Source organism: Schistocerca gregaria, chromosome 9, assembly GCF_023897955.1.
Source record: "Schistocerca gregaria isolate iqSchGreg1 chromosome 9, iqSchGreg1.2, whole genome shotgun sequence".
In the NCBI taxonomy this organism is placed as follows: domain Eukaryota; kingdom Metazoa; phylum Arthropoda; class Insecta; order Orthoptera; family Acrididae; genus Schistocerca; species Schistocerca gregaria.
The window spans coordinates 107,826,401-107,838,489 of NC_064928.1; the positions used below are offsets into that span (position 1 = coordinate 107,826,401).

At 40.6% G+C, this 12,089-nt stretch overlaps 1 protein-coding gene across 1 annotated transcript in view; it reads left to right on the forward strand.

The window, feature by feature from the left end:
- LOC126291451 (uncharacterized) overlaps positions 1-12,089 on the forward strand; it is a 104,547-nt gene that overhangs the window by 66,841 nt on the left and 25,617 nt on the right. The window lies entirely within an intron of this gene.

Below are 12,089 nucleotides of genomic sequence, written 5' to 3' on the forward strand. Positions count from 1 at the left end.
AAAAGTGGCAGTTGACCCTAAATAACAAAAAGTGTGAGCTCATCCACATGAGTGCTAAAAGGATCTCGTTAAACTTTGGTTACATGATAAATCAGTCTGATCTAAAAGCTGTAAATTCGACTAAATACCTAGGTATTACAATTACGAACAACTCAAATTGGAAGGAACACATAGAAAATGTTGTGGCCTAACCAAAGACTGCTTTTTATTGGCAGGACGCTTAGAAAATGTAACAGACCTATGAAGGAGACTTCCTACACTACACTTGTCCATCCTCTTTTGGAATACTGCTGCGCGGTATGGGGTCCTTAACAGATAGGACTGACAGAGTACATCGAAAAAGTTCAAAGAAGGGCAGCACATTTTGTATTACCATGAAATATGGGAGAGAGTGTCATAGAAATGACACAGTATTTGGGCTGGAAATCATTAAAAGAAATGTGTTTTTTGTCGCAGTGGGATCTTCTCACGAAATTCCAATCACCAACTTTCTCCTCCATATGCGAAAATATTTTGTTGACACCAACCTACATAGGGAGGAATGATCACTATGATAAAATAAGAAAAATCAAAGCATGTACAGCAAGATATAGGTATTCATTCTTTCTGCATGCTATACGAGATTGGACTAATAGAGAATTGTGAAGGTGGTTTGATGAACCCTCTGCCAGGCACTTGAATGTGATCTGCAGAGTATCCATGTAGATGTAGATGAAGAGTCAGACAAAATATTACTTCCTCCCACATGAGTGTTATGAAATTTTCATGACAAGAAAATTCGAGAAATTAGAGCCAACACAAAGGTTTAGTGACAATAATTCTTCGCACATGCCATTTGTGAATGGAAAAGGGAGGAGGAATCAGTTAATGGTGCAAGAAGCATCCTCCACCACACACCACTGGGTGGATTGTAGAGAATAAATGATGATGTAGATACAAATATTCATCCTCTAAAATTGTTCCTCTACTGTACGCAGTACTTGGTGTTGTGAAACTTGCCCTTATCCTTCCGTATTTAGCATTAGTTCAATAAGTGGATCACCTCCCAACTATGGAAAATACCAATATACCATCACACTACGTCCTCTGATCTTCACTGTTAGCACTACACATGATGTCAGGTAATGTTCTCTAGGCATTCAACAAACCCAAACCCTTCCATCGGACTGACACTTGGTATAACGTGATTCATAGAAAACAGTATAGTATGTAAATTTACAATATTTTGAAAGTAATAAATAACTGAGTAATAGCCAGTTTGGTTTTCGATTTCAGCTATCAATAACAAAGGCAGTAGAGTAGAGTCTCTACAGAGCAAGGTGGCCCAGTGGTTAGCGTATTGGACTCGCATTCAGGAGGATGATGGTTCAAACCTGCATCTGGCCGTCCTGATTTAGGTTTTCTGTGATTTCCCTAAATCACTTTAGGCAAATGATGGGATGGTTCCTTTGAAATGGCACATCCTTTCCTAATTTGATGGGACTGATGACCTCGCTGTTTGATCCCCTGTCCCAAATCAACCAACCACTGAAGCAACCAGGTAGTGAAGGGAGACGAAAATTTAATAGTCATGGGTGACTGGAATTCGACAGTAGGAAAAGGGAGAGAGGGAAACATAGTAGGTGAATATGGATTGGGGATAAGAAATGAAAGAGGAAGCCGTCTGATAGAATTTTGCGCAGAGTATAACTTAATCACAGTTAACACTTGGTTCAAGAATCATAAAAGAACGTTGTATACATGGAAGAATCCCGGAGATACTAAAAGGTATCAGATAGATTATATAATGGTAAGACAGAGATTTAGGAATCAGGTTTTAAATTGTAGGACATTTCCAGGGGCAGATATGGACTCTGACCACAATCTGTTGGTTATGAACTGTAGATTAAAACTGAAGAAATTGAAAAAAGGTGGGAATTTAAGGAGATGGGACCTGGATAAACTGACTAAACCAGAGGTTGTACAGAGTTTCAGGGGAGCATAAGGGAACAATTGACAGGAATGGGGTAAGGAAATACAATAGAAGATGAATGGGTAGCTCTAAGGGATGAAGTAGTGAAGGCAGCAGAGAATCAAGTAGGTAAAAAGACGAGGGCTAGTAGAAATCCTTGGGTAACAGAAGAAATATTGAATTTAATTGATGAAAGGAGAAAATATAAAAATGCAGTAAATGAAGCAGACAAAAAGAAATACAAACGTCTCAAAAATGAGATCGACAGGAAGTGCAAAATGGCTAAACAGGCATGGCTAGAGGACAAATGTAAGGATGTGGAGGCTTATCTCACTAGGGGTAAGATAGATACAGCCTACAGGAAAATTAAAGAGACCTTTGGAGAGAAGAGAGCCACTTGTATGAATATCGAGAGCTCAGATGGAAACCAGGTAGTAAGCAAAGAGGGAAAAGCAGAAAGGTGGAAGGAGTATGTAGAGGGTCTATACAAGGGCGATGTAAATGAGGACAGCATCATGGAAATGGAAGAGGATGTAGATGAAGATGAAATGGGAGATATGATACTGCGTGAAGAGTTTGACAGAGCATTGAAAGACCTGAGTCAAAACAAGGCCCCGGGAGTAGACAACATTCCATTAGAACTACTGACAGCCTTGGGAGAGCCAGTCATGACAAAACTCTTCCATCTGGTGAGCAAGATGTACGAGACAGGCGAAATACCCTCAGACTTCAAGAAGAATATAATAATTCAAATCCCAAAGAAAGTAGGTGTTGACAGATGTGAAAATTACCGAACTATCAGTTTAATAAGTCACAGCTGCAAAATACTAACACGGATTATTTACAGACGAATGGAAAAACTGATAGAAGCTGACCTCGGGGAAGATCAGTTTGGATTCCGTAGAAATGTTGGAACACATGAGGCAATGCTGACCTTACGACTTATCTTAGAAGAAAGATTAAGGAAAGGCAAACCTACGTTTCTAGCATTTGTAGATTTAGAGAAAGCTTTTGACAACATTGACTGGAATACTCTCTTTCAAATTCTAAAGGTGGCAGGGGTAAAATACAGGGGGCGAAAGGCTATTTACAATTTGTACAGAAACCAGACGGCAGTTATAAAGAGTCGAGGGACATGAAAGGGAAGCAGTGATTGGGAAGGGAATGAGAAAGCGTTGTAGCCTCTCGCCGATGTTATTCAATCTGTATATTGAGCAAGCAATAAAGGAAACAAAAGAAAAATTCGGAGTAGGTATTAAAATCCATGGAGAAGAAATAAAAACTTTGAGGTTCGCCGATGACATTGTAATTCTGTCAGAGACAGCAAAGGACTTGGAAGAGCAGTTGAATGGAATGGACAGTGTTTTGAAAGGAGGATATAAGATGAACATCAACAAAAGCAAAACGAAGATAATGGAATGTAGTCGAATTAAGTCGCGTGATGCTGAGTGAATTAGATTAGGAAATGAGACACTTAAACTAGTAAAGGAGTTTTGCTATTTGTGGAGCAAAATAACTGAAGATGGTCGAAGTAGAGAGGATGTAAAATGTGGTATGGCAATGACAAGGAAAGCGTTTCTGAAGAAGAGAAATTTGTTAACATCGAGTATAGATTTAAGAGTCAGGAAGTCGTTTCTGAAAGTATTTGTATGGAGTGTAGCCATGTATGGAAGTGAAACATGGACAATAAATAGTTTGGACAAGAAGAGAATAGAAGCTTTCGAAATGTGATGCTACAGAAGATTGTTGAAGATTAGGTAGGTAGATCACTAATGAGGAGGTATTGAATAGGGTTGGGGAGAGGAGAAGTTTGTGGAACAACTTGACTAGAAGAAGGGATCGGCTGGTAGGACATGTCCTGAGGCATGAAGGGATCACAAATTTAGCATTGGAGGGCAGCGTGGAAGGTAAAAATCGTAGAGAGAGACCAATAGATGAATACACTAATCAGATTCAGAAGGATGTAGGTTGCAGTAGGTACTGGGAGATGAAGGAGCTTGCACAGGATAGATTAGCATGGAGAGCTGCATCAAACCAGTCTCAGGACTGAAGACCACAACAACAACAACAACAACAACAACAACAACAACATAGTTGCTCAGAGGTGAAGTAGCTTGCACAGGACAGAGTAGCGTGGAGAGCTGCATCAAACCAGTCTTAGGACTGCAGACCATAACAACAATCTCCTTTGAGGATGTAAATTTGGTACAGTGAACCTCCAGCTTTTTCATCCCATCAGAAAAGTAGGTTCTGTAAAACTCTTCAAAATACTCGTTGACTCCTCATTTGATGAAAATTTCTTCCCAGCAAGCTTAAGCTTCAAGTAAGGAAACAGGAAGGAGTCACTTGAAGCTAAATTTAGTGAATACGGTGGATGAAGAACCAATTCAAAACCCATTTGATGCACATTTACCACTGCCACCGCTGATGTGTGGGATGGTGCATTTTCCTGGTAAAAGAGCACTTTTTTGCATGCCAACCTTGGTCTTTCTTTAGCGATTCAGCAATGAAGCGTAATGGGGGCCAGTTATGGTTCTGCCGCTTTCCAAATAACGTATAATGATTATTCTTTGGGATCCCAAACAATCAGTGGTCATCACCTTATCAGGTGACAAAATGGTTTTTGCCTTCTCTAGCGTACTTTCACCACCCTGTGTCCATTTTTTTGACTGCCGTTTTGACTGTCGTGTGTTATGATAGACCAGGCTTCATCAACAGTCACAAGTCGGCTCAAAACGTCTTCAGATTGCGATTAAATATCGTCAGATTTCGTGTTGAAATGTTGTGCTGAGTGCGCTTTTGGTCGACTCCGAGCAATTGTGCCATCCACCTTGCACACAGCTTCATAGCCGATTCTTCTGGCATGATATTATGCACTCGCTCAGTTGAAATGCCTAAAGCTACAGCCACGAATTTTTATTCGATGGTCTTGCATTACCATATCATAGATTTTGTAAATGATTTCCTTTGTGGCGACCTCAATTGGACGGTTGGAGCGCACTTCGTCTTTGGTACTTGTCTGACCACGTTTCAATTCACTAATTCAGAAGTAAATAGTCCTCAATTATGGTGCAGAGTCCGTCTGTACTTATGCATTTCTGTTTTTATTTGTGTGGCTGTCCAACCATTCAAATGCAAATATTCAATAACAGCAAGAAACTCCGTTTTTTTCCATTTTCAATCGATGACGACGCACTGACCAATTCACATGCCTGTCAACAATGAAGCATATGCTGTTGAAATTCTTTATACGATTCTTGGAATAATCATGCTTAACAACCATGAAGATGCAACAGAAATGTTCTATTTTTTCGTGGAAATTCACCAGATTTATCAAAAGACTCTCATAGTTCTTCATTTTCTGGTACATTTCTTTCAATTTATGGTTTGATTCACTAAGTACTACTATATCATCTGCATGTGCGAGACAGTTGGGACCGCTGTCCATCTGTATAACCGTCTATTCATGTTGCCTACAAATCCTTATCAGCATGTCTAACATGATATTGAACAAAACGCACGAGAGAGCATACCCTTCCCTGAGACCTATCACAATCTCGAATGTTTCTGATGTGATCCCTCGGAAATGCACTGCTGCCCTTGACCCATCCATACAAGTCTGCGCCACTCTCGTTAACTTGTCAGGGATTCTAAAGTCAGGCAGTGCTTTGCATAGGCTATTCCTGTGGATGTTGTCGTACGCACATTGAAGATCTACGAACAGACTAGATTTTTTAATGATTTTTAGTCATCACACCATTATTCCTCTGACTGCTCTGACACAACCTGTCACGAATTCCTCTTCTATGCCGACCTCTTTATTTCAGAGTAGCACTTACAACCCACATCCTCAATTATTTGCTGAATATATTCCAATCTCTGTTTTCCTCTACAGTTTTTACCCTCTACAGCTCCCTCCAGCACCATGGAAGTTATTCCCTGATGTTTTAACAGATATCATACCATACTGTCGCTTCTTTTTGCTTGTGTTTTCCATACATTCCTCTCCTCAACGACCCTGCAGAGAACCTCCTCATTCCTTACGTTATCAGTCTACCTAATTTTCAACATTCCTCTATATCACTACATCTCAAATTCTTCGGTTCTCTTCTCTTCGAGTTTTCTCACTGGCCATGTTTCACGATCATGCAATGCTGTCTCCAGACATACATTCTCAGAAAGTTCTTCATCAAATTAGGGCCTATGGTTGATGCTAACAGATTTCTCTTGGTCGGGAATTCTCTTTTGCTAGTGCTAGCGTGTGTTTTGTGTTATTTGCTCCATCCGTTATGGGTGAGTTTGAAACCTAGGAGGCAGAATTTATCTTCATTTGTTTCGTATCCGCCAGTTCTGGTGTCAAGTTTCTCTCTATTCTCATTTCTGCTACTTATTACCTCCGTCTTTCTTCGACTTATTCTCAAACAATATTCTGCAAATCATTAGACTGTTCACCCTATTCAACATACAGGGGCTATTCGGAAAGTAAGGGATGACAGGTCGCGAAATGGAAACCACAGTGAAAATAAAAACTGTTTTATTTGCAACAGTTAGCTACACCTTCCGGCTACTTCTCTACACAGTCGCCGCTCAGACTTAGACATCTGTCGTAGCGTTGTACCAACTTTTCAATTCGCTCGTTATAGAAGACAGCCGGCTGTGCTTTTCTACAATTTTCTACTCTGGACTGCAGCTGTGTCAAAATATTGTGTTCATAGCCAGCGGTTCATTTGAGCAGAGATGCCGGCCGCGGTGGTCTCACGGTTAAGGTGCTCAGTCCGGAACCATGCGACTGCTACGGTCGCAGGTTCGAATCCTGCCTCGGGCATGGATGTGTGTGATGTCCTTAGGTTAGTTAGGTTTAAGTAGTTCTAAGTTCTAGGGGACTGATGACCACAGATGTTAAGTCCCGTAGTGCTCAGAGCCATTTGAACCATTTTTTTGAGCAGAGATTAACCTCAGGGGTAGCCAATTATGGGCTGTATTGTGAGTGACCAAACAATTCCCACCGAAAACGCTGCAGGAGTATCTGCATTGCCACTGTGGTGTGCGGCCGAAAATTGTCGTGTAGAAGGACCTGCACAACAGTTACACTATGTGGATTGCATAGCTTCAGGCGAAATCTTTCGCCAGGCCCTCTTACTTGGCGGGAGACGCTAATTTCTAGCCATCTTTACGTTCTCAATGTGAGCTCAGAACTGAAAGAGCAACATGATGCAATTCACAGGCATACTAGACACAGTGCCCAACGCATCTGAGCAAAGCTTCATCACATTTTCACCGTATTTTCCATTTCACGAACAATCGTTCCTTACTTTCCAAATAGCCCTCATATCTTGTAATTCTTCTTCACTTTCACGGAGGAAGCAATGTCATCAACGAATCTTATCACCAATATCCTTTCGCCTTGAGTTTTAATACCACTCTTGAATGTTTCTTTTATTTTAGTCTTTTCTTCTTCAATGTTTAGATTGAACAGTGGAGGGGAAAGACTACATCTCTGTCTCAATCCATATTTGATCTGAGCACATCGTACTTGATCTTCCAGTCTTATTTTTCCCTCTTGGTTCTTGTATATATAGTATATTACCCACCTTTCCTACAGCTTACCCCTATTTTTCTCATAATTTCAAACATCTTGCACCATTCTAAATTGTCGAACGTATTTTCCATGTCGACAAATCTTACGAAAGTGTCTTGATTTTTCTTCAGGCTTGCTTCCATTATCCACCACAACATCAGAACTTCCTCTCTGGAGCCTTTGCCTTTCCTAAGGCTAAACTGATCGTCATCTGACAGATCTTCAATATTTTCCCAGTCTTTTGTATATTACTCGTGTTAGCAAGTTGGATGCATGGACTGTTAAGCTGGTGTGTGATAATTCTCGCATTTGTTGGTTCTTGCAATTTTCGGAATTGTGTGCATGATATTTTCTGAAAGTCTGATAGTGTATCACCAGTCTCATACATTCTACATACAAACTTGAATAGTCATTTTGTTGCATCTTCCCGCCAATGATTCCAATGGGATGTTATCTATCCCTTCTGCGTTATTTGTTTATAAATCTTGCAAATCTGTTTTAAATTCTGATTCTAATACTGGATCCCCTATCTCTTACTTATAGACTCCTGTTTCTTCGTCTGTCACGACATCAGACGAAGTCTCCCCTCCTCCTTCCCACTCACTCACTCCCTCCCGTACACGCATTTAGTTTTCTCTTTCCACCTGTCTGTTCTCTCTTCTGCATTAAACAGTGGAATTTCCATTGCACTCTAAATTTTACCGACTTTGCTTTTAGTCTCACCAAAGTTCGTTTTGACTTTTCTGTATGTGCTGAGTCAGTCCTTCTGACAGTAATTTCTTTTCCGATTTCTTCACATTTTTCATCTTGCCTTTTCACCATAACTCTCTTGCACATCCTCTTTTTTTCATTCCACACTGACTTGTAGGTTGATGGAAAAAATCGTAATTTCAAAAGTAATTAATGTAGAGTAACGAAGTTTCGAGAATATGTTTGTCTAGCTAACAAATTTAAGTGATTATCATGACAAGATCAGAGGTTAATGTAAGGGTGAGATACGTCATTGCAAATGTGAAATGCTGGTACATTATAACTGGTGTAACCGCCAGAATGTATAATGCAAGCATGCAAACGTGCATGCATTGTTTTACAAATGCCGGATATTAATTTGTGGGGTGGAGTTCCATGCCTGTTGCACTTCGTCAGTCCAGGGATGATTGGTGCTGGTTGCAGATGCTGCTGGAATTGTCATCCGATGATGTTCCATATGTGCTCGATTGGAGACCGATCTGTGATCGAGCAGGCCAAGCCAACATGTCGACGCTCTGTAGATGTTAGGTTACAACAGCTGGGTTTTGGTTGGTTGGGTTGTTTGGGGAGGAGACCAGACAGTGAGGGGATCAGTCTCATCGGATTAGAGAAGGATGGTTAAGGATGTCGGCCGTGCCTTTCAAGGGAACCATCCCAGCATTTGTCTGGAGCAATCTAGGGAAATCACGGAAAACCTAAATCAGGATGGCCGGACGCGGGATTGAATGGTCGTCTTCCCGAATGCGAGTCCAGTGTGCTAACCACTGCGCCACCTCACTCGGTGTTACAACAACTGTGAGGGGACGAGCGTTATCCTTTTGGAAAACACATCCAGGAAACAGCACAAAGTGTTAAATCAGTAGACTCACGTATAGTTTTGCAGTCAAGTTGCGTGGGGTGACAACGAGAGGGATCCTGCTGTTATGCGAAATAGCACGCCTGACCATACCTCCAGATGTACGTCCAGTGTGTCTACTATTTGGACACGTTCGCTGCAGGTCCTCTACTGGCCACCTTCTATCCAACATATGGCCATCACTGGCACCGATGCTCAACCACCTTTCATCAGTAAACACGGCAGACTTCTGCCCTGTCCCTCAAAGGGCTCTCGCTTCACACCTCTGAAGTCGCAAATGGCGGTGGTTTAGGGTCAGTGGAATGCACGCTACATGGCTTCTGTCTCAGAGCTGTCCTTGAAGTAACCAATTTGTAACAGTTTGTTGTGTCACAGTCGTGCCAACTGCTGCTCAGATTGCTACGGCAGATGCAGGACGATGCGCCACAGCCATACAACAAACACGATGTCTTCCCTCCCGGAAATGCCATGTGGAGCACAGTCTTCTTGCAACTGTACATTCTCGTAACCACCACTGCCAACAATCTTGTACAGTGGCTAAATGCCTGCCAAGTCTTTCTGCAATATCACAGAAGAAACATCCCGCTTGTTGTAGCCATATTACATGACATTGTTCACCCTGAGTGAGGTGTTGATAATGGCGTCTTTGTAGCCTTAAAAGCTTTTATCAACTAACCACATCCAATCTCAAAGGTTACACCATAACAGAGTGTACTTAAAGCAGACCTCATTTGCATCGTCGTAGTGCTACCAACAGCACCACTCTTATGCGACTGATTAGATATTATCTTTTACATGTAGAAACACACCTACCAACTTTCGTTTGTGTCGCACAACTTCTTCTTGTTGAGATTCTTTCCCATCAGTGTATTTATGTGCTTGATACTGATTAAATATGTTTGTACATAGTAATAAGTGGGTAGGTTGAGTGCACTCATCGATAATCTTCCGTAACTGGCTCAGTTTTTGGCGAACCCTGAGGGGACCCGAGGGGTGAGGCAGAAAGTGAGCCAGTTAAGGAAGATTATTTGGGAGCAAGCTCAACGCAGGAAGACTGTCTGAAAACTCGATGAGCCCCAAAAGGCCCGCCGAAAAGCCTCCCAGATCATGAAAAAGCGCAAAACATTCCCTATTGAATACATTTCACTCAGTGATCACTGAGCTTCAGGCCTCTGCCTTCTGTACGTCAACTCAGCACGGAGTCCCATCTCTTGAGTCAACAGAGCCACTCCATTATTCGGGATGAAACACGCCACCCGCCTAGTCATGGCAATAAGTCGAACAGAAGCGAGGATAGGAAATATTCTATCAAATAGCTAGGTCTCCTTAAGCCACTGATGCTTGATGACTCCATGAGATAATGGCCAAAATATTTCAGTCTACATAGTCGGTTACGAGGTTTGACAGAGTAAATAGGCTCAAAGATTATATATATAGTTGGTATTTGAGTGACAAAGTTGGCTTGTGAGCAAAAACTGTCATGATAATTAAAATCGATTTTAATCACTTAGAAATTATAGGAAACTGTTAATTCAGCGACTGCTGAAAGGCAAGTGTAGCTGGGAGTGAGAGAGACAGAGATAAGGAAGCTTATCTAGTTATCTGAAGGCCGCGCCAGCTGCTCTTCTGTTTCCTCTAGCGGCCATTGGAGTTGGCGATCTCGTACGGGCAAGACTTACACAATTTCTTTTACAGCAGCGGCCAGCGAGTGCCGATACTTCGCTACAGATTTTCAATCAAAATTCTATGTTGTGAATCATATGTGAAATTCTTTTTATCATACAGTACCACATACATAAGTGTATCATTCGGAATTTTGTCATTAAAAGTGGCAACAAATTTAATTGTAGTTTTCTGTGCAGCTAAAACATTTATGCTCCTAGACATATTTGTGACATAGATAGGACAATTTTCAATAAAGCTGAACGGACCCACATTAACATCATGATTCAATTGTGTAGTTGTCTTAAAATCTAGGAAAGCATCATATGCTTTTAGATAGTTATTTGGAGGATCCAGATTACACATTTCTTAAGGAAAAACTTCATTTCTTCCCTTTTTAATATAGATATTCTGTAATTTAACACGATCGAATAAGGAAGAGTCAACTAACTGGTTATTTTTGTTTTTTTGTCTGGAAAACAACAAATAAGGCATATCAAATCCCTACAGTTTGTGGTTCAAAGGCGGATAAGGGAATTTTCGGATTTTTGTCTATTTTGTTCTAATTCAAGTGAATATTCTGGTTCAAATTTAACCACAGGAACACAAATTTCCATCGATTCTACGACAATTTTACCCTCTTTTGGAAGTGTTGTCACATCTTCAAGTCCTACTTCCGTGCAATCTGCCCAGCGAAGAATAATAGAATCTCCAGCACTCGATGACCGTGTAAAAATTACTGTTAAATCTCCTTCCCATATCGTTCCTTTATAATCCTTAAAAAAATCCGCCAGATAATTCTTACCAGTAAACCACTCCATTTTTTCTTATTTTTTATATTTCCATGGTTAGCTCATTGGCTAGAATCATAGTCAGTAAAATAAAAGCTGCTGAAGAAATAAATGGATATTTCACCCTAGAAAAAATATTGTTTCCTTCCTTTATGGTGATAACATCGAACAGTTGTGCTTCATAATTCTCGATTAATTTGTTATTGGATTTTCCATCATAAGTCAGATAATCTCTACCATTGGTTCCAATAATACTGAAGTTCATGTGTAATTGGGCATGATTAGGATGAACCCAACCATCTCCAATATTTTTCTTGTTGGGGAGAGTCAAATTATTTTTAGTCTTCTCATTCACAGGGAATGAGTAAAACATAACTGTCGACTTGGTTCATGATTTATTTATGAACAAAAACTACTAACAAATTTCTAACGTAACTGTTACACAAGCACCATTAAAGTTAATCAAATTATCATTTTCATCAGTTATAGTAATTTCTAAAT